The sequence below is a fragment of the Podarcis filfolensis genome (genome assembly GCF_964270895.1).
Source record: "Podarcis filfolensis genome assembly, chromosome: 13".
NCBI classification, from domain to species: Eukaryota; Metazoa; Chordata; class Lepidosauria; order Squamata; family Lacertidae; genus Podarcis; species Podarcis filfolensis.
The window spans coordinates 36161245-36189113 of NC_139615.1; the positions used below are offsets into that span (position 1 = coordinate 36161245).

The 27869-nt window shown below is 45.8% G+C and overlaps 1 protein-coding gene and 1 long non-coding RNA gene across 3 annotated transcripts in view; one reads left to right on the forward strand and one right to left on the reverse strand.

The window, feature by feature from the left end:
* The window catches only part of LOC310747988 (paired box protein Pax-6-like), a gene marked incomplete at its 3' end in the record, with an annotated part of 131241 nt that overhangs the window by 86288 nt on the left and 17084 nt on the right, over positions 1–27869 (forward strand). The window lies entirely within an intron of this gene.
* Positions 10404–18208, reverse strand: LOC310748169. 2 transcript variants are annotated; one of them, XR_014541151.1, is made up of 3 exons: positions 16399–18208; positions 14704–14931; positions 10404–11705 (listed from the first exon to the last, which is right to left on the reverse strand). It is a non-coding gene; the product is annotated as an uncharacterized lncRNA (long non-coding RNA). The 2 variants fall into 2 exon arrangements; XR_014541152.1 differs by lacking the exon at positions 16399–18208 and having other exon boundaries at positions 14704–15274.

Consider the following 27869-nt stretch of genomic DNA (forward strand, 5'->3'; position numbering starts at 1 on the left):
TATCCTGGTCCCTTTTGGCAAAGTCCCAGCAAGGCTGGAATCCTGTTCCCCATCTGGCAGAAAGACAAAGTTTTTCTGCATATGGCTGTGAGGAAAGCCACGCAATATCTTCTGCAAGAGAGACACGCTCCCCCTCCCTCGCAAGAAAATCCCATATACAGTACCAGCATCAACCTCTTTCCTACAGTACCATGAACTACAGAAATCTGGTCTGTTCCTTCTGTCTTAGGCTGCTTCTAGACAACCTGGTTGTGTGTGTTTTTTGCAGGGGATGCCATTCTGATTTATTTGCAGCAAGGTCAAAGTGTTATCTCACCTTTTCCAGTGCATCTTCCCATCCCTTTGCTTATTGCAAAACCAATCTTTTGGGGTATTAGGTTTACTGAGCAAGACTCCCTAACAACTATAATTGCACAGCCTGAGATTGCCGGCATGTGACTGAATCCCACCCAGAAACAGCTCTTAAACTTCGAGAGCCACTAATATCTTTTTAAAAAACAAAAACCGCAAAGCTGTTAATATGGGCAAAGCTCTTTGTTTTTATGCTAAGTTATTTTAGCCTCCTTTTTGGTTTTATGGGCCAATATGAATTGGCTTAAGCATGTTGTTCTTAATCTGACTTTTTTAGGATCCTTTACTAATTTGTGTGGTTTATTTTTAAATGTTCATTAGCTTTGGTTATTTTGTTGTGATTTTATTGTGTGAACCTGCCCTGATTATTCTGTGAACCGCCGTGGGGTCTTATCATGAACGGTGGTATATAAATCTAATTAATAATAATAATAATAATCAGGACTCAGCAGAACTCAGCTCCAGCACCTCTCAGGTGAGCTCCATTGCCATCATAAGAGAACAAGGGAGGTGTTCATGGTGAGTTCTGGCACCTCTTTCTCTAGAAAAGTAGCACTAATAATAACAATAATGTTCTTTTAAGAAGCTGTGACCTGTGTTGCAGCACCACACACAAGAAGCATAATAATCAATATATAGGCAAACAGAGCTTCCAGCCCAAAGTGGCGACTGCAGCAGCACTCCTAGCGCACGATATTAAAAAATAAAGCAGAATCGCAGAGCTGCTTTCTCTTTCTTCTTGCCAAATTTATAACTCACAAACATCCTTTCAGTTCCTCCACCTTGAAGGTAGATGGTGCTTCAGTTATCTTCCAAACTGGTTTTTTAAAAAATAAAAATAAAAAAACAAAAGCCTCGCCTGATAGGCTCTTAGTAGCCCTAAAGGAAACACCTGGTGCTCGCAGCCAAGTGCCAGGTTACACAGAGATCTAGAGATAGAGACAGTTTTGCATAACTGCACACTCTCTCTCGCTCTCTCGTACACACACCCTTTAAGATTTGAATTGCGGTGTGAGCCCTTCAGGAGATTTTGGATCAAGGAGGGTTTTGGCTGAAGACCTCCCAAACACTTATTCTCCTCTCATTCCCCGCCTGGTCCATCTCCTTCGCCCCGAGAATCCTCTTGGAATAACAAAGTTGGCCCTCAGAGCCAAATTTAAACGCCTCTGTGGCGAAACGATCCGACCTCATACAGAAACCTTGCGGTTTCCCCCTCAGCGTTTCCAATATTACATCTGTGCCAAGTTCATCACGCTTTGCTGACCTTTGGTGAAGGCCTTCGGTGGAGAAAACCCAGCCGTCTTTCTAATAGAAGGACACTGCGAGGTTAGGTAGCACGTGTGTGGTGGTCATCTGAATGAGTGGTTCAGATGAAGTCCAGAAGCGGCTTGACCCTGGTCAGCCAGTGACCCTCACGCCTGAGTGAGGATTTGAATCCGGGCCTCTCCAGTCCTAGGTCCAATACTGTAAGCCAGAGCTGGCCCCTAATACCGTATTTTTTGCTCTATAAGACTCACTTTTTCCCTCCTAAAAAGTAAGGGGGAATGTGTGTGCGTCTTATGGAGCGAATGCAGGCTGCACAGCTATCCCAGAAGCCAGAACAGCAAGAGGGATTGCTGCTTTCACTGTGCAGCGATCCCTCTTGCTGTTCTGGCTTCTGAGATTCAGAATATGTTTTTTCTTGTTTTCCTCCTCCAAAAACTAGGTGCGTCTTGTGGTCTGCTGCGTCTTATAGAGTGAAAAATACGGTACCTGAAAGACCAACTCCCAATACAGACCCCCCTAAGGTGTTAAGATCGATAGAGGGGTCTCCCTTGGTTGTCCCACCACCCTCAGAAACTCGGGGTGGCGCCAGCAACCTGGGAGAGAGCCTTCTCTGTGGCAAACCTCCCCAAAGAGGTGTGCCTGGCTTCTCCACTGCACAACTTTTCAACAAATGCTGAAGACACACCTCTTTAACCTGGCTTTAGATATTTAGGACCCACCTTATTTCTGTGATTGTAAATTGTTTTGAACTCTTTTAAGATTGTGTTTTATTGGTTGTAACCTGCCCTGGGACCTTAGGGTGAAGGGCCGGTAGTAATATTATTATTATTATTATTATTATTATTATTATTATTATTATTATTATTATAATGGACCCTCCACATGCTCAAAACAAAAAAAAATTATTTCCAGTAGCACCTTAGAAACCAACTAAGTTTATTGGTATGAGCTTTCGTGTGCATGCACATTTCTTCAGATACCTTCTTCAGATGCATGCACACAAAAGCTCATACCAATAAACTTAGTTGGTCTCTAAGGTGCTACTGGAAGGAATTTGTTTGTTTGTTTGTTTCGACTATGGCAGACCAACACGGCTACCTACCAGTAACTAGAGCTATGGAAGTCCCCACATGCTGTTGGACTCCCATCAGCCCCAGCCAGCATGGCCAACCATTAGGGACATGGGAGTTGTAGTCCAACAACGTTTGGAGGGTCACGGGATTGTTGGCATTTGAAGAGTGCTTTCCATTTTCTGCCTCTTCTGTTTTGCCCTTGCAGCTACTCTCTTGCAGCCCAGACTTTGGTAACCGTACTCAACTCTTCTCTTTTTATAAACCCCCTACAGATCATTACACTCGGACGGACATCTCTTGCCGCCCACTGCACAAGGAAGGGAGTGTGCAGAACTCTCGCCCCCCTCTCTCCCAACCCTTGTACCAGTGCCAAATGTGTCCCCCACTGGTACAGAGGATGGAAGGGAGGGTGGTGCACAGACACAGTCCTCTTTGGAGTCTTCCCTCCCCAACTCTGATGACAGCTCTAAGGCAGCATCTTCCAGCACCATCTTCCCTTCAACCAGCTCTGAAAGCCAGGCGGCCTCATCTTCTCCCTGCCTTCACTCATAACCACTGGCTCTGCTGATGGCGTTCGCAACGTGTCATCCTCAGACATCTTTAGAGCCCATCAAGGCCTCCTGCCCTTCTCTTGGACAGTTGCCTATTTTGGTTTTTGGTTTTGCCTTCTGGATTTTTGTGGGGGAAAGGGGTATAGGAGCCTTGCCTATTTTATATTTGCATTGGCACTTTTTCTTCTGTGAAATTTTGTGGTACCCATGACAGGTAATGCGATTTCCAAATGTGACCCCCTCCCCACTCCGGGCACAAAATGATAATAATAATAATAATAATAATAATAATAATAATAATAATAATAGGGACCTCTGCCTGCTAAGCCCAGCCTTGGCCAAAGGAAACCATCTTTTCCTAGCTTCACACAAATTCTTCTTCCGAGGGCCTTCTTGGTAGTGGCGCCCGCCCTGTGGAACACCCTCCCTTCAGATGTGAAGGAAATAAGTAGCTATCTTATCTTTAAAAGACATCTGAAGGCAGCCGTGTTTAGGGAAGTTTTTAATATTTAATGCTGTATTGTTTTTAACACTCAATTGGAAGCCGCCCAGAGTGGCTGGGGAAACTCAGCCAGATGGGCGGGGTATAAATAAATTATTATTATTATTGGCTGGCCAAATTAAAAATTGTTCTCGACATGATTGGAAGGATTGTCATTTTTTTGCAGACTGATTTTGGGAGGGAGAACTGGAGCTGCGCTGGGGACTCTAGCAGGATATGAAACACAATCAGACCACATCTGGATCTCGCCATTTAAAGCGCTATGGTGCCACTTTTAGCCGTTATGGCTTCCCCCAAGGAATCCTGGGAACTATAGATTGTTAAGCATGCTGAGAGCTATAAGAAGACTACTTTTTCTCTCAAAGAGCTACCATTTCTAGAGTGGCATAGCCATCAATCCCTCTTCCCGGGGAATGCTAATAATAGTAGCTCTTTGAGGGGAATAGTGTGGCCTAGCAGCTCTCAGCAGCCTTAACAGATGACTGTTCCCAGAATCCTTTGGGGGGCAGCCATGATTGTTAAAAGAGGTATAACAGTGCAGATGCGACTGGGGTTAGAGAGAGGGCAGTGAGTAACTAGGAATGGGGCGACTGGAGAAGGTGTTTGTGACAGCCTGTTTTGTTAGTGGCTGCAAGTCTATGGCAGGGTGGGAGAAGCGCTCTCTCTCTGTGGGGGAAGCTGGAGGGGAAATGCAGCCAGGCATAAAACCAGGAGTGTGGGGTGGGAAAGATGGGACTGCAAGATGGCAAGGTATAAGAGTCGTCCAAGACATTTCGCCGCCTGAGGCGGAAAAACCGAACTACGCCACCTACAAAGTCAAGGTGCCTAGTACTCAAGGCCAGCCAAGTCATTTTGGCGGCATCTCTGGCAGTAAAAAAAAAATCAACAATAAAATTAAATAAACAGAACAATTTTCTGCCCTTTCATGACACTCAAGTCAGCTTCTTGAGGAGAACCAGTGCCTTTTTTTAAAAAAAATAAAATTTAGGGGTACTCTCATTTTGACTCAAGAAAATCACCATTTGATAGTTCAAATCGGGAAAAATAAATACAGCAAATGGACAAAAGTACAAAGATTCACAAAAATTTTAGTGGTATGCATACCCTTTTGTCCCCCCAGAAATAAAGCACTGAGGAGAACAGATGTAAAGGATTGTGTGTGTGTGCAGGGAAAGAAAGAGGTTTTATTATGCAAACTCTGGATTAAGTGGGTTGGGGATATGCTTTTCTCTCTCTTTATTCTTAGGGCTCAAGGTCGCCCAGAAGCATGGTTTGGCCACAGATTCAGGACTATTTCACCACACAGAAACACTTCTTCGCAAAATGCATCATTTGGGGTCGGGGTAACTTATGCCGGTCTGCACATCTCCCACAATCCATTGCCATTGGCCCTGCTTGCTGGGGCTGATGGGAGTTGAAGTCCAGCCAACGCCTCGGAGGCCACAGCTTCCTCATCCCCGATTGGTAGAATTCAAGAAGCGGCGATGGCCACTGGCCTATGTGGCTTTAAAGGGGGTTGGGCAAATTCATGAAGGAAAAGGCTACTGGCGGCTCTTGGCCATGATGGTTAAATGCAGCCTCCATGTTTATAGAGGCAGCGTGGAGCTGAATCCCAGGGCATCGGGGCTGAGGAGTATTTATAATTTTATTTTTCGAACAGATTTTAGCCATCCTCCCATCTACACCAGCAGTGGGGCACCTGTGGCCCTCCAGGTGTTGTTGGGACTAACAACTTGCCTCAGCCCCAACCAACCATCGCCAGTCTTAAGGAATAATGGGAGTTGTTGCCTAGCAACCTCGGGGGGGGGGGTCAAACGGTCCCCACCCCGCTCTATGAAAAACAAGTGGATCAGACTGAAGAACAGCTTTAATATGAAAATGCCTGGTTAATTAAATAAGATCTGACCTGGCTCCGAAATGATTGTAGCGTTGGCGCCAGTCGTACTCTTAGTGGACATCATTCTGCAAATGCTGGCAGGGTGATCACTCTCAAAAAGCAGAATAATATGCAGGATTTGCCAGTCCCTTTGGCATGATCCTGTGCTTTGGGGGGAAGTTTCCATCCTAATGGGACTGTGGTCCCAACTGTGGGATAAAAACTGCCACTGGGTTTCAATGGTCTCTGCATTTTGGCTCAAAGCATTGCAGTCCCCCCACGTCCCTATGCATCTCTGAGGCCTGTTTACCTTTCCGTTCCATGCTGACAAGCCCCTATGAACTCTTCCTAGCAGCCTCCATTTCCACTGCTCTAAATAGCAGCCCTGCTCCAAGCACATTGTGACTGCTCTAACTTAGGCTCCCTTGCTTGTTGTTTTTTTTAGTCACAGTCATCCTCTGCTGCCAGTGGGGATGGGGGAGGAATTGGGTTCAGTTCTCATTTAAAGGAAAAAGCCACAGATTCATACTTGCTGAAACAAAAACGTGAACCAAAATATAGTTCGCCTTCAAAATTCAGAGTTTGCTATTCAATAAATGCATAGAAAAATGAAGTGTGTGTTTGTGTTCATGTGAAAATGACATACAAAAATGCATTTTTTAAGTAAGCTGTTTTGCAGAAATGTGTTATGTTAGGCAGAACAAAAATGTGGATATTAGGAGAAATTCACACCAGGAGGATTTAATTTTTTTTTTAAATAATGCAAATGATGTGGAAGTGGGGAGGACTTGAATTTAAAGATCGGAAAAAATGAAAAACACAAAACAATCGAAATTGTCAGCACGTTTAGCATCACTGGGTGACATAGAATTTAGAGGCCCCTGTGCTCTAGGAAAACTTAAATTAGTCTGTGGAGAGGCTATATTAACCATTAATGTATTAAGAATATGCTTGAAATGATACCACAAATTAAAGTTTTTTTGTGTGGAGATGTGTATAACTACAGACTTGTACCCAGTTATTGTCATTAAAAGTTTTATTATTTTGGAAAATAACATTTTTATTAATTCAAACCTTTGGTGGGGGAAATGTGCCATGTCACAGTTGGTGGCATAGTGGTGCGTTTTTGAATTTCAGGAGCTCATCCTGACAGCTCCCAGTGCTAGGCAGGCACCCCAAATCCGAAAATCCAGGTAGCTGTGTTGATTACCCACATCTGGAAGAGAAGTGCCATCTAGATGTTGAACTCCAGCTGCCTTCAGTGCCAGTGATCAGGGCTGATGGGAACTGTAGCCCAGCAGCACCAGGAGGGCACCATATTGGCGGCCTCCTGTACATAGCCCAACACCCACTGTGATTATTATCTGCAGGGCTGCAGTCCTATGCAGTTTCCTGGGTGTAAGCCGCACATCTCACTGATGCTAGCAACCTCTGACTATGAAGATTTGGCTTATTGCAAGACACGTTGAACTTTAAAGGAATATATTCAGCCAGCTGAAATTCAACATTTAGTATTTAATTTAGGATTGGGGAGCCAGTTACCCTCCCATTGTTGCTGGACTGCCACACTCATTATCCACTTCATTGGCCATGCCAGCTCCGGCTGATGAGATCGAGCCCAGCAGTTTGAGCCCCCCCCCCCCCCCGTTTAATTAGAAATGCTAACAATCTTGCAAAGGAGCTGCGGGTGGCGCTGTGGTCTAAACCACTAAGCCTCTTGGGCTTGCCAATCAGAAGGCCGGCGGTTCGAATCCCCGCAACGGGATGAGTTCCCGTTGCTCTGTCCCAGCTCCTGCCAGCCTAGCAGTTTGAAAGCACACCAGTGCAAGTAGATAAACAGATACCACTGTGGCGGGAAGGTAAACAGCGTTTCCATGCACTCTGGTTTCTGTCACGGTGTTCTGTTGCGCCAGAAGCAGTTTAGTCATGCTGGCCACATGACCTGGACAGCTCTCTGCGGATAAACACCAGCTCCCTCAGCCTGAAAACAAGATGAGCACTGCAACCCATGGTTGCCTTTGACTGGACTTAACCGTTCAGTGGTCCTTTACCTTTATCGAAGAGCCTAGGACTTGCCGATCAGAAGATCTCTGGTTTGAATCCCTGTGACGGGGTGAGCTCCCATTGTTCGGTCCCTGCTCCTGCCAACCTAGCAGTTCAAAAGCACGTCAAAGTGCAAGTAGATAAATAGGTGGGAAGGTAAATGGCGTTTCCGTGCGCTGCTCTGGTTTGCCAGAAGTGGTTTAGTCATGCTGGCCACATGACCCGGAAGCTGTCTGCGGACAAACACCAGCTCCCTCAGCCAGTAAAGCAAGATGACCACCGCAATCCCAGAGTCGTCCATGACTGGACTTAACTGTCAGGGGTCCCTTTACCTTTAAGATGAAGAAGGAACCCCATTGAATAAAAGAAAAGAGCTATCCAACCTCTGCTTATCCCTGCCAGCCCAGCCCCACTTCCTGGATGCTAATCTGTCACAATCAATAATGAAACCTGAAAGTCTCATTATCAACTCATTCATTAGCCACAGAAAGGAGGAGAAGACCTCTTTTGGGTTACCCTCTACATGACACTACTGGAAAGCTAGGGAAAGCCTACACCTGCTTTTAAAGGTAAAGGTAAAGGGACCCCTGACCATTAGGTTCAGTCGTGGCCGACTGGGGTTGTGGCACTCATCTTGCTTTATTGGCCGAGGGAGCCGGCGTACAGCTTCCGGGTCAGGTGGCCAGCATGACTAAGCTGCTTCTGAGCAGTGCACGGAAATGCCGTTTACCTTCCCACCAGAGCGGTACCTATTTATCTACTTGCACTTTGACGTGCTTTTGAACTGCTAGGTTGGCAGGAGCTGGGACCAAGCAACGGGAGCTCACCCCGTCGCGGGGATTCGAACCGCCAACCTTCTGATCGGCAAGTCCTAGGCTCTGTGGTTTAACCCACAGCGCCAGCCGTGTTACACAGGTGTTAAAGGGGAGAACACCTGCCCTGCACCCCTTTTATCGCATCTGATCACCCAGATCTTGCTTTGGCAGTTCACAGCAGATGTACACATGCACCCCTCCCTAGGACTGTGTTTCAATTTGGGCCCTCAGAAACGGAAAAATGCCACAGTGCCATAGAGAGAGCACAATGTTAATTCCTCCTCCTCTTCAGCTTAATGTCTGGGCCTCATGCCCACTGAGACATTCCCAGCACCTGCCAGATTGTACAGCGGTATCTCAGGCTATGAACTTAATTCGTTCCGGTGGTCCGTTCTTAACCCGAAACCGTTCTTAACCTGAGGCACACTTTCGCTAATGGGGCCTCCTGCTGCCGCCACACCGCTGGGACACGATTTCCGTTCTCATCCTGGGGCAAAGTTCTCAATCCGAGGTACTACTTCCGGGTTAGCGGAGTTTGTAACCCGAAGTGTTTGTAACACGAAGTGTTTGTAACCCGAGGTACCACTGTATATGGATAGGTTGTTCAGGGGTGGGGGGATGCACTCTGTACACGCACAGGAGCACACTGATGCTGTGTTATTCACTCGTGTTTTTCCCGTCCTGGCAGTAAGCTCACAGGTCCCAAAGTAAAGAGCTCAGCTAAACTGCAGGTGGGCTTTTGCCCTTGCAAACAATCGCGGCACCCTCTTTTCATGTCTCAAGTAATTTCGCTTTGGTCTCTTGTAATGTGCTGCCACCCAGTGGCCTTCCTAGCAAATTGCATCAGGTAATTCAGAGGTGGATCCCAACATAACCTTTCCTTGCCTCTCATTCTGTCCCGCTGACCGTTGCCTGGTAAGCGCCACAGTTACTTTCCATAAGCAGACCTTTCTCCTTTCCCCAGGCCAGCTCCGTCAGGGCTATTGCTCACTTCCTAGCCTCAATATTACCTTGGATGGAGAGATGGAATGATGTCTTGATCTATGTAGCTAGGAGGGGAATGGTTGACGAACATTTTACTTATTTATTGTATCTATGTTGCACCTTTCCTTCAAGGAGCTCAAGGTGGGATACCTAGTTCTCTCCCTCCCCATTTTGTCCTGTGAGGTTGGTCTTGCTAAAAGACTGGCTGGTCCAAGGTCACCCAGGGACCTTCGTGGCTGAGCAGGAAAAGCAGAATAAGTTTTGAGTTAAGCAAATCCCTGCTTTTATCAAACTCAAGAAGCTTAAAGATACTTTTGTGTGAATATCTGAGTTCTAGTGGAGGGCTGGAGTAACACTGGAACTTCTTGCTACAGTATTTGGAACTGATCAAAAGGTCTAAGAGACTGGGGGGGGTGTTCCTAACTTTTTGGCTTCTTGTGAAGCATAGGAGCTTAAAGAGTTTGCAAGACGGGTTTTATTTTTTCTTAAAAGGAACTCTGGAGATCTTTGGCCAGCAACTGCTATCTATGATAGCTGAATACAGCTGTGAAAAAGCTGGTTTCCATGCTGAGGATGGTTTGGAAAGGGGTTGCAAACTGTTGATACCATAATGTATCTACACCAATCCATGGTGTGGCCACACTTGGAATGCCGTGTAATTTTCTGGCTGCTGCACCTCAAAAGGGTATATTGCAGAACTGGAAAAGGTTCATAAAAGAGCTATCAAAAGTTACAAAAGTTTTGTCCCACCATTTGAGCATCTCGTTCATTTTGGAGGCTGCAGCAGCCCCTGGTGGACAAGGACCCCCAGCCAAGAAACTGAGTTATTTTCGAGAACAAACATTTATCCGGCTCCTTTCCAGCCCCTCGTTCTGCAGCCACAGCCACCCAAAGCATCACCATCTAACGAACACAACAGAGATCATAAGGAAGGACGAATGCAACATTGGAACAAATTTTCTTTATAACGTTAAAAAGATATGCATAAAAACAATATGCCACAGTTTGAAGATGGCTTCAAGTGTCATTGCAAAGGTCTGGAAGAACTGGCAAGCTTTTGCAAATAATGCCTTCCCAAATAATGGGTGTAAGTTAACACTGACACATAACCAAGCCATAGTAAGGATGTAAAGAAAGACTTCTCTTTCAAAGGCTGAATGAGATCCATCTGCTTGGCCCCAATCCCTTACCCAACCACCCCCAGGTGTGTGGGAAGGGGGCGGCGGTCTGCCCCGGGTGTCATCCAAGAGGGGGTGACAAAATCCTCCTGGGTGGATCACCACTGCGCCGATCAGACACCAATCAGCATGTGTGCCACTCCAGGTGCCCAAGAGGCTAGCTCCGCCGCTGTCCTCAATAGGCCCCGAGGCCTAGTAGGCTGAGGTTGAAGAACAACACCAAGAAAGATGGCACGAAATGCCACCGGAATAATCCTGGCACAATCATTATTTGTGTTCCAGATACTACTGGGAGTATCTTTCGTAAGCTGGTTTCTAGGAGCTATAAAGTGAGATGCAAGGGTTCCAAATAAATAAAGGCGAAACGTCTGCCTTTGGGTTGGCCATATTGTGCCTGCAGCCTACAGGGGTTCCCGACTGCCTCAACAATTTCTTCCGTGTTTTGCTCCTTGTGTAACTGCTCAGGTCCTGTGGGAGGAAGCAGCAGCTCAGTATCAGGGGGCTCACTGGCAGGCGACAAAGAGTGAGATCCCCGGCTGCGTCCTGCCTTAAATAGGGCAGGCCACGCCCCCGAGCCAGCTGATTGGCCGGCCAGGGGATGACGCGGCAGGGAATCCCCCCAATCACACGGTGCTGGCTCCGCCCGCCGCGCAAGTGGAGGGGTCGTGAAGCCCGCAAACCCCACACCTCCTTAGGCGGAAGTGGCTTTGTCTGTCACCAGAAAAGTGGCATGATGATGCTCAGCTTGCCTGCCAAGAGGGCCGGGCCCAAGGAGTGTATGGTGGGTGCCAGGTGGTAAGTTTCTCTCTGCAAGGCTCTCCTTAGGTGAAGCAACCCCTGATGCCGTCAACACACTTCTGACACCAGGGACAAGTTCCTAGTGATCGGGGCGTCACAGACAAAAGACCCCTAAGCATAAGACTGGCCGGTGAGTTGTGAATACCGTTTCCATCCAAGCAGAAAAACTAGTCTTCTGCACCCTGAAGATGGCTTCACAGTGCCACTGTTACCATGCTCTTATGCTCTTCAAAACCGGCCCAATTTCCCATAATGTCCGGAGAGAGACCTAAGAGCAAAAGAGAAAAGTTAAGTTCCCTGCGGACACCAGGAGGGCTGGTTCCAGGCCCAAATTCCAGGCCCAGGCTTCAATTTCAACTGCAATTGGCAATTTAAGAATAATATTTTCTAACATAATAATTTAATTATTTATATGCACCTTATATATATAATTTTTATTACATTTTCTGTTTTGCAATTTTAAGTACTGTACTCATTTTCACACCCCAGTGACTTCCCTTCTTCTCTTTCCATGGTTCATTTTGCGTATCATAAATCCCTGCATATTTTACAGAAACTATACCATTCTGTATTCCATTATTACATCCATCATAACTTATCTGTTGAGTTTATCTTAATGCTGTCAGTGTTTTCAGCTGTGCATAGTTATTTCCCATATATTCAATAAACATTTTCCAATCTTCTCCAAACGTATGTTCTTCTTGTTCTATATGTTAAGTCTGCAAGCTGCGCATATTCTGTCAACTTAAGTTGCCATTCTTCTTTGGCCGGGACCTTGCACGTTTTCCATTTTTGGGCTAACAAAACATGGGCCGCAGTAATGGCTTACATAAATAACCTTTTTTGTTTTTGTTTTTTCCTCTTCCATTAAATATTTATTGACATTTTCAAGAAACACACAACAAACAAAAACACGAGATACACAAAACAAAACAGAAAAAAAAACACAAAAATACATAATATTCAAAACTAGACAAAGAAAAAAAAATAAAAAAACCACATAAAGTTTCTGATACTTATTATTCTTAACCTTATTTCTCAGACCTCCTCACACCTCCCCTTCTTGTATTCCAATTTAAATTGTCAGTTCAGCAAGTCCTTAACTTATTTCTTTACCTTAACTTAAACATTTGTTCTAACATACTATTGTTTTACTTTACTTCTTTTTTCCATTTCCTCAATTTATTTCTAACAGCCTTATTTTCAATTAATTTAAAAAGAAAAAACCAATTTTACCTTATTAAAATCACACATCAATACTTATACCTCATTAATTATTCTTAAGCCTTTTTCCTAAAGTCGACCAAAATTTCCCTTCCACGATTTACCCAATTTCCTTACCACTAGCAAAATATAAAAAGCAAATTATCCTTATGTACCCTTTGGATTCCCAACCTCCACCCACCCTTCTCCCGGTTCCAGTCCCCAACCAATATCCATCAGTCTTTATGTTATTTATTTAGCCTGGAGATCTCACGTCCGAGGCCCTTATATCTCTCTCAGTTCCTTTCTGCCGGTCTCTTTGATAGTCCTTGATGTTAAGCCCCAAGTCTCGGAGGGGCTCCGGCCCAACAGACTCCATGTTGCTTCCAGCCAGTCCTCCATACTTAAAAACAAAGCCTATGGGGTACTCCAACTCTTGTTTCAAATTTCTTTCAGATCCATATGTCCCCAAAGCTCCAGCTTTCACCTTCAACAAATTTGTAATCCTCAGGTCTTCAGATCTCCTCCAAAGGGGATCTCTCCATTTTCCAAAGTCCCAATCAGACCAGGCTTTCCACATCCAATTTTTATTGTCCTTTTTTATCATCATGTCAGGCCTCATATTGTAACTCTCCTTTGACTCCTGCAAATCTCCTGCTCCTCCTTCATTTTCTTCAAAGACAACATATTGCTCCATCATATCTACACTTTCAGTTTCATTTATTTGTTCAGTTGAATAGGCTTCCTGTTTCAAGTCCTTATCAGGCTCAAAACTGTTGTTTACTGTCCAGTGTAGTAATGATACCTCTGTAGACAAAGCATTGTATTCATCTTGCAAGTTTCCCAAAAGAACGAGTGCTCTGTCCAATTCTGCTTGGATTTTACATACTCCAGCCATTTTTGTGGTGTAGTGTCCCTATTACCCCTCTAGGGGGATTTTAGTTCCTTAATGTTCCTTTCGGCTCAAAACCAAAAGTCCAGTTATTTTGTATCAGCCCTCCTTATTTTCAACAAGATGTACCAAATAAACCAGCAAAAACAGCAGAAACAATGTTATCTTTTTCCAGCTGACAGCTCACTTGACAGCTGTCAAAATCCTCAATACAACAGGCTTTCTCATAGGACGTTCCCGGGTCTCGGGGGGGGGGGTGAAATTTCAGCTCCCAAAGTTCTTTTTATCCTCCAGTAAATCTTCTTATAGTGTCAAAACCGTGAAGTCAGGATCTTTCATTAAAAAAAAAACAAGAAACAGATTCTCTCGACCTTAGCTGCCCAGTCCTTTGCTTTAAATTGTTTACAAAGAGGGGGGGTGGACTTCCTTTTTAGCCCCTTCCCGCTCGTTCCAAATCCAAAGTTAAAAATTTTTAAGATTCCAATCTCCGTATTACTCACGGGTTTATATTTTAGAGTCCAATCGGTCTTGGAAGAAGTTGGCGCTCTCTGTCAATGGCTTGCGGCTTCACTCCGTAGGCGAGGGAGTACTCTCAGCACCACGCCCCACCCTGCCTCCGTTCCGAAGCCTTTAAAAAGGCTCTGTCGCGGGTTGGGGGGGCGCAAATGGTGCCCGCCGAGTCTCTGTGTTCACAGGCATCCGCGCCTGTGATTTTAAGGGTCTCCGCTTCACCGCAGCGGCCAGACCCAGACGCTACGGAGCCGATTCCCTCCGGAGCTCGGAGGGAATCCGCCATTAAACAATGGCACCAACCCGGAAGTCCATAAATAACCTTTTTTGACACCTGGGAATTTCAGTCTGAATTATCCCCAACCTATCTGACTGGGTTTCCCAAGTCACTCTGGGTGGCTCCCCACAAAATATTTTTAAAACTATAAAACATCAACCATAAAAAACCTTGCTGAACAAATCTGTTTTCAGATGTCCACTAAAAGTGTAACAATAAATTTATTATTTATATTATATTATATTCTCTCTCTCTCTCTAATTTCATTCTAAATGCCTGCCATCTTCTTGGCCAGACCCACAAGCCTTCCTTCCACATAACACCCCCCAAATACCATCCCCTGCCCACCCTCCCGCTGGACACCTCATGCATCTCCTCACTCACCATGGTTACCTGGGCAGGAGGTGGTTCTCCTTCAGACTAGGCTGGGGCTTCATCATTCCTCATGGAAGCCTGGGTGCATGTCTCCAAAATGCATCTCATATACTGTTCACCTATTGCAGTTTTCTGAAACCGGCAATAGCTCAGGCTGTGAATTCAGGGAAAAGCTTCTCCGCATCTGAGACTGCAGAACCGAGAAAACGAGGAGAGGAATCGGGGCCCTCCGGGATCCTGGGAGCAAAGAGTAAACAGACATTGCTTGGGGCTTCTGGGGGGTGCAAGGTAAGGCTGCCCACTCTTTTGTTTTCTCAGATATAGTGGTAAAGGTAAAGGGACCCCTGACCATTAGGTCCAGTCGTGGCCGAGGGAGCTGGTGTACAGCTTCTGGGTCATGTGGCCAGCATGACTAAGCCACTTCTGGCGAACCAGAGCAGCGCACGGAAACGCCGTTTACCTTCCCACCAGAATGGTACCTATTTATCTACTTGCACTGTGTGCTTTCGAACTGCTAGGTTGGCAGGAGCAGGGACTGACTACGGGAGCTCAGCCCCTCGCGGGGATTCAAACCGCCGACCTTCTGATCGGCAAGTCCTAGGCTCTGTGGTTTAACCCACAGCGCCACCCGCATTTCAATATAGTGGTACCTCGGGTTAAAAACTTTGCTTCAGGATGAAAACAGAAATCGTGCTCCGGCGGCACAGCGGCAGCAGGAGGCCCCATTAGCTGAAGTGGTACTTCAGGTTAAGAACAGTTTCTGGTTAAGAACGGACCTTCGGAACGAATTAAGTACGTAACCAGAAGTACCACTGTATGAATATCAGGTGACTGGGAAACTGATGCAAAACTGCAACAGGAGAAGCAAGGAAGGACCTGAAGAAAGGTTAGATCACCTCCTAGCATTCTCCAAGCAGGACCTGGGAATCTCAACTCCAGGGCCCAAATACAGATTTCCAGGTAGCATTTGATTCTTAGGGGGGCAAAGTGCCCCCTGTTCTGTTTGCACCTTGAAAGGAACCCCCAATTGTCCTTATTTCCGAATGTTAAGCAGAGCTCACATGGTGACTTTGGTGGAAACTACAGCAATCGGCTCCATGATGTATCTGCCTCCATTTCTCCAATGGAGGGCGGGGCTTGAGGTTGAGCGAACACACCTCCCCGATTGGTCCCCCCCACCCCTGCCATTCTCCAATAGGTCAAAATCCATGTAAGCACCTCCTCCCCTTGCTGCCACTCAAGAAGCTCCACTGCCACTCCAGCCACAGAGCACCGCCTTCCTGTAGCTTTGAATAAGCCGGACGTTGAGGCTTCCTGTTTCCTTTTGTACCCACTGGCCTGTTTGCCCTGTCAGTCACCTGGAGCCCATAAACCATTGGGTCTCCTGAGGGAAGTGGGAGGGGGCAATGGGTCTTAGTCCTGTCTCACATTCAAAGTGTTTCTCCTATGAAAATAGGATGTCCTATTCAATAATAATAATAATAATAATAATAATAATAATAATACACCACCCTTCTGAGTGGGTTGTCTAGACAGCTTCCAACATATATAAAAAACATAATAAAACATTTTTAAAAACTTCCCTATATAAGGCTGCCTTCAGATATTTTATTAAAGTTGTATAGCTACTTATCTCCTTGACTCGGGGGTGGGGTGTCACTTAATTTCATACCCTCCAGCGAAAATAGGGACATCCTACTATACCTTCCAACATTTCACAGATGCAAACAGGCGCATCCTAAGGAAAAACAGGATATTCCAGGATCAAATCAGAAACAGTGACAGCTTCTGTAAATCCGGGACTGTCCCTGGAAAATGGGGACAATTGGAGGGTCAATGTTCAGTAAGTGGAATAGAGAAAAGATTTTCTCCCTCTCTAGTATGAGAGTCGCACCATCAGGATGGATAAAAATCAATTTTTAAATCGGATTTTTAAAAAATTTAAATCAGATTTTTAAAATTTAAATTGCATTTTTAAAAATAAAATGCTTTTGAAGGTAAAACCTTTCTAAATATAGTTTTCTATTTAAGTTACATTATAGTCCAAAGGCTATTCATCAGGAAATAAAGATTTATTTTTAATTATGTAGCATGAGGCTTTATATGCAATATTTAAATTTTTTGGTAAATGAGTTCCATTAATGCATTCACAATGCCATGCTCTTCCAGAGGTTTCTGTAAGATTATTTGGGGCAGTTTTTCTTACGAGAAGATGCTTGTTTTTGCAGTTCTCAAAAGTGTGAATTTGTGTCTGCAGAGATAACATGCCTTTTCTTCACGGGAAAAATGTTATAAAATAAACATACAGTTGAGGAAAAACCCTCAATCCCATTGTTTGCAAATTTATATACACAGAACCAACCCCTTATATCTTAATAATAATAATAATTTATTATTTATACCCCGCCCATCTGGCTGGGCTTCCCCAGCCACCCTCGGCGGCTTCCAACAAAATATTAAAATTCAATAGTCCGTCAAACATTAAAAGCGTCCCATTAAAAGCTTAAATGCTAAGTTCCAAGAGGTTCAATGACTAGATTGTTTGGAGTGGAACAGATCGGCACGAGTAGCTAAGTGTGAAGCAGTAAAAATGAAAGTGCAGCCTTGTGAGCAGAATACTCCACAGGTCTTGGGATCTTTGCGTAATAATTGTGCAAGTCGGTTGCATGTCTGTGCAACTCAAGACTTGAGGCAAGTGCTGAAGGCACTTCAGGGCTGGCAACCTCTTCCCAATCCCACTGGGTTCCAACAACTGCAGCAATACTTAGCTGTACAGAATAGGCACCTGAATGTAGAAGCAAATCTAGCAAGGGTGGTGGAGGAAATAGTAACTGGGATCTGAAAGTCCTTGATGATACCTCAAAGTGCTTGCCAGTCAACTAATAAAGAGTTCACTGGTTCCAGGCCCTTCTTCCCAGGGCTGGCCTGACATTGTCCAAACAATAAAGTCTCTATCTCCTGCAGCAGGAATCCCTAAATTTCTCTGCTCCAGTCCTTGGTTCTCCTTTTCCAGCTTTCCACCAGCATGCTTCTACTCGGCCTGTTCATTCTGCAAACCTGTTCCAGCCTAGGCCTACCAACAGTATTGCAGCAATTGGGTAGGCCAGTCAAATGACCATGCAGCAATCACGGCGATAAAGCAAGAAAGTTTTAATTGTTTGCCGGCAGCAATCAATGGCAAGGAGGAATAAGTTGCAAAGTCTGGCCCCTCCCAACAGGGGAGGCTTCTCTTTATACATTCTTGAATCAGGTCTTTATCCAATCAAAAGTTACAGCATTGCACCTATACATTAGGTTCCGCCTAGAGATAAGGCATGAGTTGTTGGACAATACCCTTCCATGTCTTTATTTAGTAATCCTTATCAGCCTATCTCTGTGTGTCTCTGGATAGTGGGTGTCTGAGTGTATGTACTAGATATGGGAGCCTAGCCTAGATCAACAAAATGGCTTCCTTGCTTAACATTTTAACTCTCAAAATGGCTTCCCTGAGCACGTTGCCACAGTACAGTGGTACCTCGGGATGCGAATGGGATCCGTTCCGGAACCCCGTTCGCATCCTGAACGCAACATAAGACGCGATGGCGCAGGCGCGGGCCGCATTTTGCTGCTTCTGCGCAGGCGTGTGACGTCACATGCGCGAGCGGCGAAACCCGGAAGTAACGCGCTCCGTTACTTCTGGGTTGCCGCGGAGCGCAACTCGAACGCGCTCAACCCGAAGCACATTCAACCCGAGGCATGACTGTATCTCTCCTATAGAAAAAGGAAGGCCAGCCTGCTGGGAGATGTAGCCCCTCTGAGATTCCATTGCATTTGTGTGTATATAGCCTGAGATTTATCACAATATTCTCTCCCTGGAGGAGAAAACCTATAATGGCAGTAGGCTGCAAAAGAAACCCAGCTTGGGATATATATTAATGTCGTTCCTCTTCCTATGGGTAAGGCAGGCATGCGTTCAAAATGCAAACTCTACAACAAATAAATGCAAGGCCCAGTGGCCGGAATGTTTGCTAAAACTCAGTCTAAGTTGGTTTTTTTAAATTGTTTAACCACGTCAGTTAACAAACACGGATGCATATGCTATAATGCTATTGTTTTAGTTAAATAAATGGTTTAAATTGTTGTTAAGGAAATGATTATTTTTCTCCTTCCAATAAAATACAGCAGAAAAGTTGTCCAGACACAGTCGTACCTTGCTTGCCGAACGCCTTGGAACACGTATGTTTCGGCTCCTGAATGATCGAAAACCAGAAGCGAGTGTTCTAGTTTTTGAACGATTTTCAGAAGCCGAGTGTCTGGAGTGGCTTCCGAGGCTTCTGATTGGCTACAGGATGCTCCTGCAGCCAATAGGAAGCCACACCTTGGGGTTCCGGGAGTCAAACAGACTCCCAGAATGTATTCTGTTCGAAAACCAAGGTACAACTGTATAAACGGTTAACTTATTAAACCTCACGATAGTTTCATAATTATCTGTCTATGCAGTGCTTATTTTTTCTAGGGGGACGCAGGAGTACGCATACCCCTAAACATTTTGTGAAACTAAGGTTGGCCTCATTGGGGGGCAGTATTTCAATATGAGTAGGAAAATGAGAGTACCCCTAAAAAAATTTTTATATCAGTAATTTTTGATATAACTGTAAAAACTATTCTGAAAATTTATTGTTCCAAAAATGAAACCTTCATCTGGTTGTTAATATTAAGATTATACCAGCAAGAATGAGTCTTTCTGTGGGGGGAAATTAAATCAAGTTTTACTGACTAGTGATTTAAATTGATTTGATTTAAATCAAATCCACCCTGCACACCATACATTTAAAGAACATCTAGTGCACATTTAAAGCACATGACCTCCCCCCAGAGAATCCTGGGAACTGTAGTTTGTTAAGGCTACTTGGAACTGGAGGTCTGTGGTGGGGAAACTGATGTTCCCAGGAATCAGAAATGTGACTATAGGTAGTTTTCCGACCTCCATGGGGACTCGTGTGTGTTTGTCCATTTCCCAGTTACCTTTCTGGGAATCAAGAACAATTGCTTCCAAGTCCATTCTCCTTCGGAAGGGACTTTCCAGACCAAGCAATTAGGGAGAAAGTTGGGTTGGGAGATAATACTGTACGCTCTTCCTCTCCCACCAGCTTTGGGCAAAATGTTCTGTTTATTTCCCAGCATGATCCATGTGTTTTTATTTCCCCAAATGGCCTTCATCATGAGCTCAGAAGAATAGCAAGACTCTGGGCTTTCACTGCCAGCCAAGGCCCTGATCTGCTAAGACTGTGCTCCTAAGCACAGAAGCAGTCATGCAAAACCCATTGCAATCAATGGGAGCAGGGCCCCCTCAAGATGTTTTGCCGCCTGAGGCAAAGGACAAGATGGCCCCACTCCCCCATTTCCATCTGCATCGTACTTCAGTCCTGGCAATGAAACAGTGTACCTCAGGGGAGCAGGCTCACTTGCTGGTAGAAGCAGGGCCGGATTTAGGTTTGATGAGGCCCTAAGCTACTGAAGGGCCCTTTGTATGTCCAGCTGTCCTTTGTCAACAACAAATTGTTGCTGTTTTTTGTGTTGAATATATGCTACATGGTAATTTATGTACCTAATAGGTCCATACACAACACAATGGACCTAATAGGTCTATACACAATATCTTATATTTTGGAAATGTACATCCAGTTGTTTTTTTCCTTTAATTTTTTGGGGGCCCCTAAGAGAATGGGGCCCTAAACTATAGTTTGTTCAGCTTATACGTAAATCCGGCACTGGGTAGAAGGCAGGTTTGAGATCTTCTGGTAGATCCATGGGTGATCAGCAGTTATTTCTGGTGCCCAGTTGTTTAACATGGCAACAACAAAATGAGCTGAGCTGGGATAGTTCAGTCAGTAGAGCATGAGATTCTTAATCTCAGGGTCATGGTTTTGCACCCCATGTTGGGCAAAAGATTTCCTGCATTGCAGGGAATTGGATGTGGTGTAGATGACCCTTGTGGTCCCTTCCAACTCTACAATCCTACGCTTCTGTGATTTCTCCACTCTGAATTATACCGTTGAGACAGCTTGACAGATTTTTGTCCACATACAGCCTTCCGGGTCATATGGCCAGCATGACTAAACCGCTACTAGTGCACAGAGGACTGTGATGAGTGCCAGAGCACACGGAAACGCCGTTTACCTTCCCGCCACAGCTGTACCCATTTATCTACTTGCACTGGTGTGCTTTCGAACTGCTAGGTTGGCAGGAGCAGGGACCGAGCAACGGGAGCTCACTCCGTCGTGGGGATTCAAACCGCCGATCAGAGACCTTCCAATCAGCAAGCCCAAGAGGCTTGGTAGTTTAGACCACAGCGCCACTCGTATCCCTTTACGTTTTGCAAAGGCTAGCTCAGGAATTCCTCTGCAGCTTGTTTTCTCCCTTCACATCCCAAATAATAAAAATCCTACCATTTATTAATTTATAGGGTTTAGCCCCCCCCCCAAAAAACTGTATAACAATCTATAAGTGTAGTTACAGGCAGGTAGCTGTGTTGGTCTGCCATAGTTGAAACAAACAAAAAAATTCCTTCCAGTAGCACCTTAAAGGTAAAGGGTAAAGGGACCCCTGACCATTTAGGTCCAGTTGTGGCCGACTCTGGGGTTGCGGTGCTCATCTCGCTTTATTGGCCGAGGGAGCCGGCGTACAGCTTCTGGGTCATGTGGCCAGCATGACTAAGCCGCTTCTGGCGAACCAGAGCAGCACATGGAAACGCCGCTTACCTTCCCGCCGGAGCGGTACCTATTTATCTACTTGTACTTTGACGTGCTTTCAAACTGCTAGGTTGGCAGGAGCAGGGACCGAGCAACGGGAGCTCACCCCGTCGCAGGGATTCGAACCGCCGACCTTCTGATTGGCAAGCCCTAGGCTCTGTGGTTTAACCCACAGCGCCACTTAGAGACCAACTAAGTTTGTAATTGGTATGAGCTTTCGTGTGCATGCACACCTCTTCAGATCTGAAGAAGTGTGCATGCACACGAAAGCTCATACAAATAACAAACTTAGTTGGCCTCTAAGGTGCTACTGGAAGGAATTTTTTTAATCTATAAGTGTGTGTTTGTGTGCAATCTCTTTTTGGTTCTGGCCTATATATCTGGTCTTGGACTCTCACTTGGCCACACCTCTCCCCAGGTGCTGGCCCTGACCTGCACCTTCGACTGCATTTGTCTGACTGGATTGTTGTCCTTGCACTGAGACAATGCCTCTTGCTTGCCAGATCCTGGACAAAGAGATGTGTGTGACTTCAGAGCACGCACGGGAGACCTTCCAGAAATACACTTCACAGTCACGAGACAAGCGATCCTACAACTATACCAATAGTTCCGCTTACCTCAGTCCTAAAAACATGTGATTTCTTGGGTGTGTGTTTTCGTTTCTTCCATGAGGAAAATGCTTCCTTATCTCAACAGGTCTCGAATGGGGAAACGCATGCCCAATACTCACACGTCCCTGGCATCCTGTGAGTCAGGTCCCGTGTTTTGCACCTAGAATAAATATTTATCCGCTGGATACAGCTGATCTGAGGCGTCGTGACTTGTTTCCTCTCGGTTCTGGGAAAAGCTACTGGGAAGGGGGAACATGCAAACATTCAGTTTGCCAAAAACAGGGAGCATGACACCGAGGACCAGGCGCACTGACCTAGAGACCAACCAGTTTTGCATCCTCCTTATTTCCTCCACAACCTGCGCTGTTTTGTTGGGTGCTCTTCCCACTTCTTACATAAGGATGTAAGGAGAGCTCCGCTGGATCATGTCAAAGGTGGCATCTGGGCCAGCATCCTGCCTCACAGGGGTCAGCCAGGTGCCTCTGGGAAGCTCACATACAGGGCATGAGGACAACATCCCAGCAACTGGGATTCTGAGGCCTCTGACCGCTGAGGTAGAACACAGCCATCAAAGCTGGTCGCTCTTGAGAGCTTCATCCTCCACAAATTTGTTTTAACGCCCTTTTAAAGCCACCCAGGTTGGCGACCATCACTACATCCTGTGGCAGTGGGAAAATAAATAATGAATAATTTGCGTGAAAAAGAATGACACTCGGATTTGAGAACTGAAGATAATGGCTTGTGGAAAGTGTCTTTATTCGGTGTTATACTGGAGTGGATGAAGTGAATAATGTTTATATACAGCAGACAGAGAAAGAATCGGAAGTTCTTAAGCTTATTAATTTCTCTCCCCCACCCCTCTTTTTTCAGTCTTTTAATTCCTTTTCTATTCCTTTTTTTCAATGCTTTTTTTCTTAAAAAAGATATGTTTAGGTGTACTCTCATTTTCCTACTCATATTGAAATACTGCCCCTCAACGAGGCCAAACTTAGATTCACAAAATGTTTAGGGGTTTGCTTACCCCTGTGTGTCCCCCCCAGAAAAAAGCACTGCCTTTTTAATTTATCTCTTCCTCTTTCTTTCTTTCTTTCTTTCTTTCTTTCTTTCTTTCTCCTCTTTCTTTCCCTGGATTTTCCAACAATCCATTTCATAGAACAGCCCCAGATTTTAGGATTATGAGAAGAGAAAAACTTCTCACTGTCCACTTTCTCCACACAACGTGTAATTTTATGCACCTCTATCCTGTCCCCCCCACTCCCTTTTCTTCCAAACAAAAAAGCTCCAGCTGCTTCACCTTCTAGAGCTGCGTCCTTTTATTGAATCAACACCAACTCAGTCTCTCCTACCATCTTGCTAACCCTTTTCCGGATCTGTGTGGAATGGGGCATGTGGTGTTGTATATTGTGTATCGCAATTGTTTTCCCACCCCCAGTTTTGGCAATAGGATCTGAAATAAGATGGCTGGACGCCTACAAAGACAGGGCTCCTGATTGAGCTGGCCAGCCCTACCATTAGCCACCTCATGAGGTGGCCGGCCCTACTGTTAGACAGAAACTTGGGTATTGCAAAGAAAAAAGAAAAAAAAGAGGGAATGCATCAAAATACAAGAATAATAAATGAAATAACTTGCTGCCTTTTCATGACACTCAGAATCACCTTCCTGAGGTGTTGGGTGTGTCTTACTTTACAGAGTACTGAATATGTAGGGCTCTCAGAGGACAGTCCTCTGTCTGAAGGACCTGTAGAAGGAGCATCTGTCTTCATTGCCTTCTCAGCTGTAAACCTGGAAAATAGACCAAGATAGTGGTGTTCTCGCTTGCTGCTTTGTAATTGTTAATGGCAGCCAGTGCGGTGTAATGCTTAGAGCACTGGACTAGGGCATAGGAGACCAGGCTTTGAATCCCCACTCCTCACTCCTTGGGTATTGAAAGCAGAATCACTTACAACTGCCCCAACACCATAATGAGCACAAATCATCGTGAATCCACAATATATATATATTTCCCTCCCCCTTCAACCTCCTGACTTTTGGACTCCCTCCATATGGAGGGAGTCCAAAAGTCAGAAGGTTGAAGGGGGAGGGAAATCAAGAAAAATATTCCCCCACATCCGATCACATTTCTTAAAAATGCACATTTAGGGTGTTTCCCCCCAAAAGGACAATAACGTCTAAGTGGCAAGTTTGTGAAACCCCTGCAAAATGCCCCCTCTTCCAAAATTCACACACTGCATTTGCTGGAATGTGTCCTTCTAAGAGTCCCCCGGTTACGAGAAGCTGTACTGAACACAATTGGCTCTCTCTTGATGCGCTTTTTTTTTTTTTTTTTAAGTTTCCTCATCCGTTTCCGCTCCTTTGTCCCTCCAAACATTCATTTTTTAAAGTTCAAGGGACACGCTCGGAGTCAACATAAATATAGACAAGGTCCCGGGCTCTGGAAATAGCCACCACAATACTACGGGTGACAAAACACGCAGGTGGTTTCTAAATGGAGGAAGCGACAAGGGGACTCTGCTTCCTTTCCAGTTTCTGGAGAGCAACGTGTCACTATGGCACATGAGCCGGGACTCTTAAGGTGTCGTATCCGGCAAGGAAAGGCCTCTGAGGAAAAGGTGACCTGATATGTGTGCTCAGTGGCGTAGCAAGGTCACGTGGTACCCGGTGCAGAAAATATCTTGTCCCTGCCCCCCCCCCCCGACATTGAAATTTACAGTGGTACCTCAGGTTACATACGCTTCAGGTTACATACACTTCAGGTTACAGACTAACCCAGAAAGAGTACCTCGGGTTAAGAACTTTGCTTCAGGCTGAGAACAGAAATTGTGCGGCGGCAGCAGTGGGAGGCCCAATTAGCTAAAGTGGTGCTTCAGCTTAAGAACAGTTTCAGGTTAAGAACGGTCCTCCAGAACGAATTAAGTACGTAACCAGAGGTACCACTGTATTTATTTTTGCAAATGAATGTGGATTCTGGGCCTCTGATAACAAGCAGGCGACTGTGGACAGTTACTTAAATCTACAGGATGGGTCGTGTTTTGGCCACCTTCTCCCGAGGGAGTTCTTTCCACTGTCAAATAGCTCTGCCTGACAGAAAGCTCTTCCTGATGTTTTGACAGCTCAGGGGAGGCTTGGGAGTCGCGGGTGGGTGGCGCGCCATTGCCCTGCGCTCCCAGGCTGCTTCCTGGGTGGGGAGCCTCCCCCGAGCTGTCCAAACGAAGGGGGAAGGGAGGAAGGCCACCTGCAAAGTGGCGCGGCTCCCCCACTTCCAGAGAGCAGCCCGGGAGCGTGGGGCAGCAGTGCACAGCCCAGCCACGACTCCCAAGCCTCCCCTGAGCTGTCAAAACAAAGGGGGAAGGCCGCCGGCAAAGCAGCATGGCTCCCCGCCAGGAAGCAGCCCGGGAGCTGCCATTTTGTCACTTCCCTCAGTAACGACACCCGGGGTGGCCCCGCACTCCCTTCCTACGCCACTGTGTGTGCTTCTTTATCCACCTCCCACAGTTCCTGCAGTCTCGTGAGCAGCCTCTCCCAAGGCCCTGCTCACCTCACCCTGAAGCAAACACTTAAAATCCGCACGCACGCACACACCGTGGTTGACTCCACTTTTGGCCGGAAGCCCAAGGCTGGTGATAGCCTGGGATCGAAAGCACAAGGAGAGGTTGGTGGCAGAACGTATGGCAAAGTTTATGGCCACACGTGTGAAGTGCTCAATACTTTGAAATGTGAATTGCCCCATCCATTTTGAGCAAGCTTATTTATGGAAGTGAAGGTGTGGGCAACGTAAGCCTTCCAGGAAGCAACGCCTCAATGCCTTCCAGGTGTGCTATATGAGGAAGAATTTGCACATTGCATGGCAGGACGGAGCCTCAAAGATCAACTCCCAAGACCATATTCCCAGCATGTTTGCACTCCTGTCTCAGCGACATCTACGCTAGCTTGGTCATGTCCGCAGAAAGGAAGAAGGCAGGTTCCCCAAGGATGTGCTCTGTGGGGAGCTGGCGCCAGGCGCCAGGCCCACTGGCAGACCAGCTCAGCTCAAAGATGTCTGCAAATGTGACGTGAAGGCTGGTGACATAATAATAATAATAATAATAATAATAATAATAATAATAATAATAATAATTATTTATTATTTCTACCCCGCCCATCTGGCTGGGTTTCCCCAGCTACTCTGGGCGGCTTCCAACAAAACACTAAAATATAATAACCTATTAAACATTAAAAGCTTCCCTAAACAGGGCTGGCTTTAGATGTCTTCTAAAAGTTTGGTAGTTATTTTTCTCTTTGACATCTGGTGGGAGGGCGTTTCACAGGGCGGGTGCCACTACCGAGAAGGCCCTCTGCCTGGTTCCCTGTAACTTGGCTTCTCGCAGTGAGGGAACCGCCAGAAGGCCCTCGGTGCTGGACCTCAGTGTCCAGGTAGAACGATGGGGGTGGAGACGCTCCTTCAGGTATACTGGGCCGAGGCCGTTTAGGGCTTTAAAGGTCAGCACCAACACTTTGAATTGTGCTCGAAAACACCCTGCTGTGTGGAAACCCCTTGCAGGGGAACGCAGTGCCTGGAGACAGGCAGTGAAGTCGTGTATCCGTAGCAGTGACCAGAGGAGGAATGACCACTGGGAGGAGCGCAGAGAGAAGAAACTGTTGGAAAACACCCTGGGGTGCCCCTGCAGCCCCCGAACTCCGAGCGTCCTCCGGTGTGCGCAGCTCTGGAAAAGGCATTTCCCTCCAGTGCGCTTCAGAGACATATATCAAATGATATACAGTGGTACCTCAGGTTAAGTACTTAATTCGTTCCGGAGGTCCGTACTTAACCTGAAACTGTTCTTAACCTGAAGCACCACTTTAGCTAATGGGGCTTCCTGCTCCTGCCGCACCGCCAGAGCACGATTTCTGTTCTCATCCTTAAGCAAAGTTCTTAACCTGAAGCACTATTTCTGGGTTAGTGGAGTCTGTAACCTGAAGCGTATGTAACCTGAAGCGTATGTAACCTGAGGTACCACTGTATGCACACTAATCTTCTAGCATAACACAGCAAGAAGCGTGAGACATCGTAATCTTTAGCTCTACGTGTGTGTGTGTGTGTGTTTATTTATTTGCACACTATGTACAAACAAAGGATTCATGGCGTCTTCTCTCTCCAGCTCCGAGAGAAGATCAGGAACAAGTAAAAGCAAAAGTACAGTACAGTACAATAAGTACATACATCCCAGACAGGCATGTGATTTACACCAATCTCATCTGTGGCACCGGAGGCATGAAATACTAATGGAAACGCCACAGTGCATCTTTAGCAGCACAACTGGACGCCTTTGTCTGCCTCAGCTGCAACAAAACACGTCTCTCCTGTACACAGCAGGTGCTGTAACTCTCCAGTGGTTTGACCTCAACTGCAGAGACGCGCTCTTCCACTGTCTCCCGAAACAGACAGATGCCAATCAACCGAATTATTTGTTCGTAACTCCATCTTTGTGCTAAAAAGCCTTTCCACCAAGAATTACAAAAGAAAAATAGATTAATGGGCTTAAATGAAAAAGTGTTTACGCAAACATTTAATAATTGGCAGTTGGGTACCAGGGCAGAGCAGGTGAGTCACCTCCACACGCCCATCGTTCATATCTTTCCTCTGGGTTTTACTCTCTTTGTGATGACGAATGTTGAGTTGGTTGTTTACATGCTTGGTCCTACTGTCTGATATTTTGGCTTCCTGATCACAGGAATTTCGAGAAGCAATGAGTAAGCTGGACTTGTGGATGAGGCACAAAAAGGGTAACTTGTAACCTCTGGTCATTGGCTTGCTGCTAAACAAGGTTCCTAGGAGCCCTTTGGCCTCTTATCCTC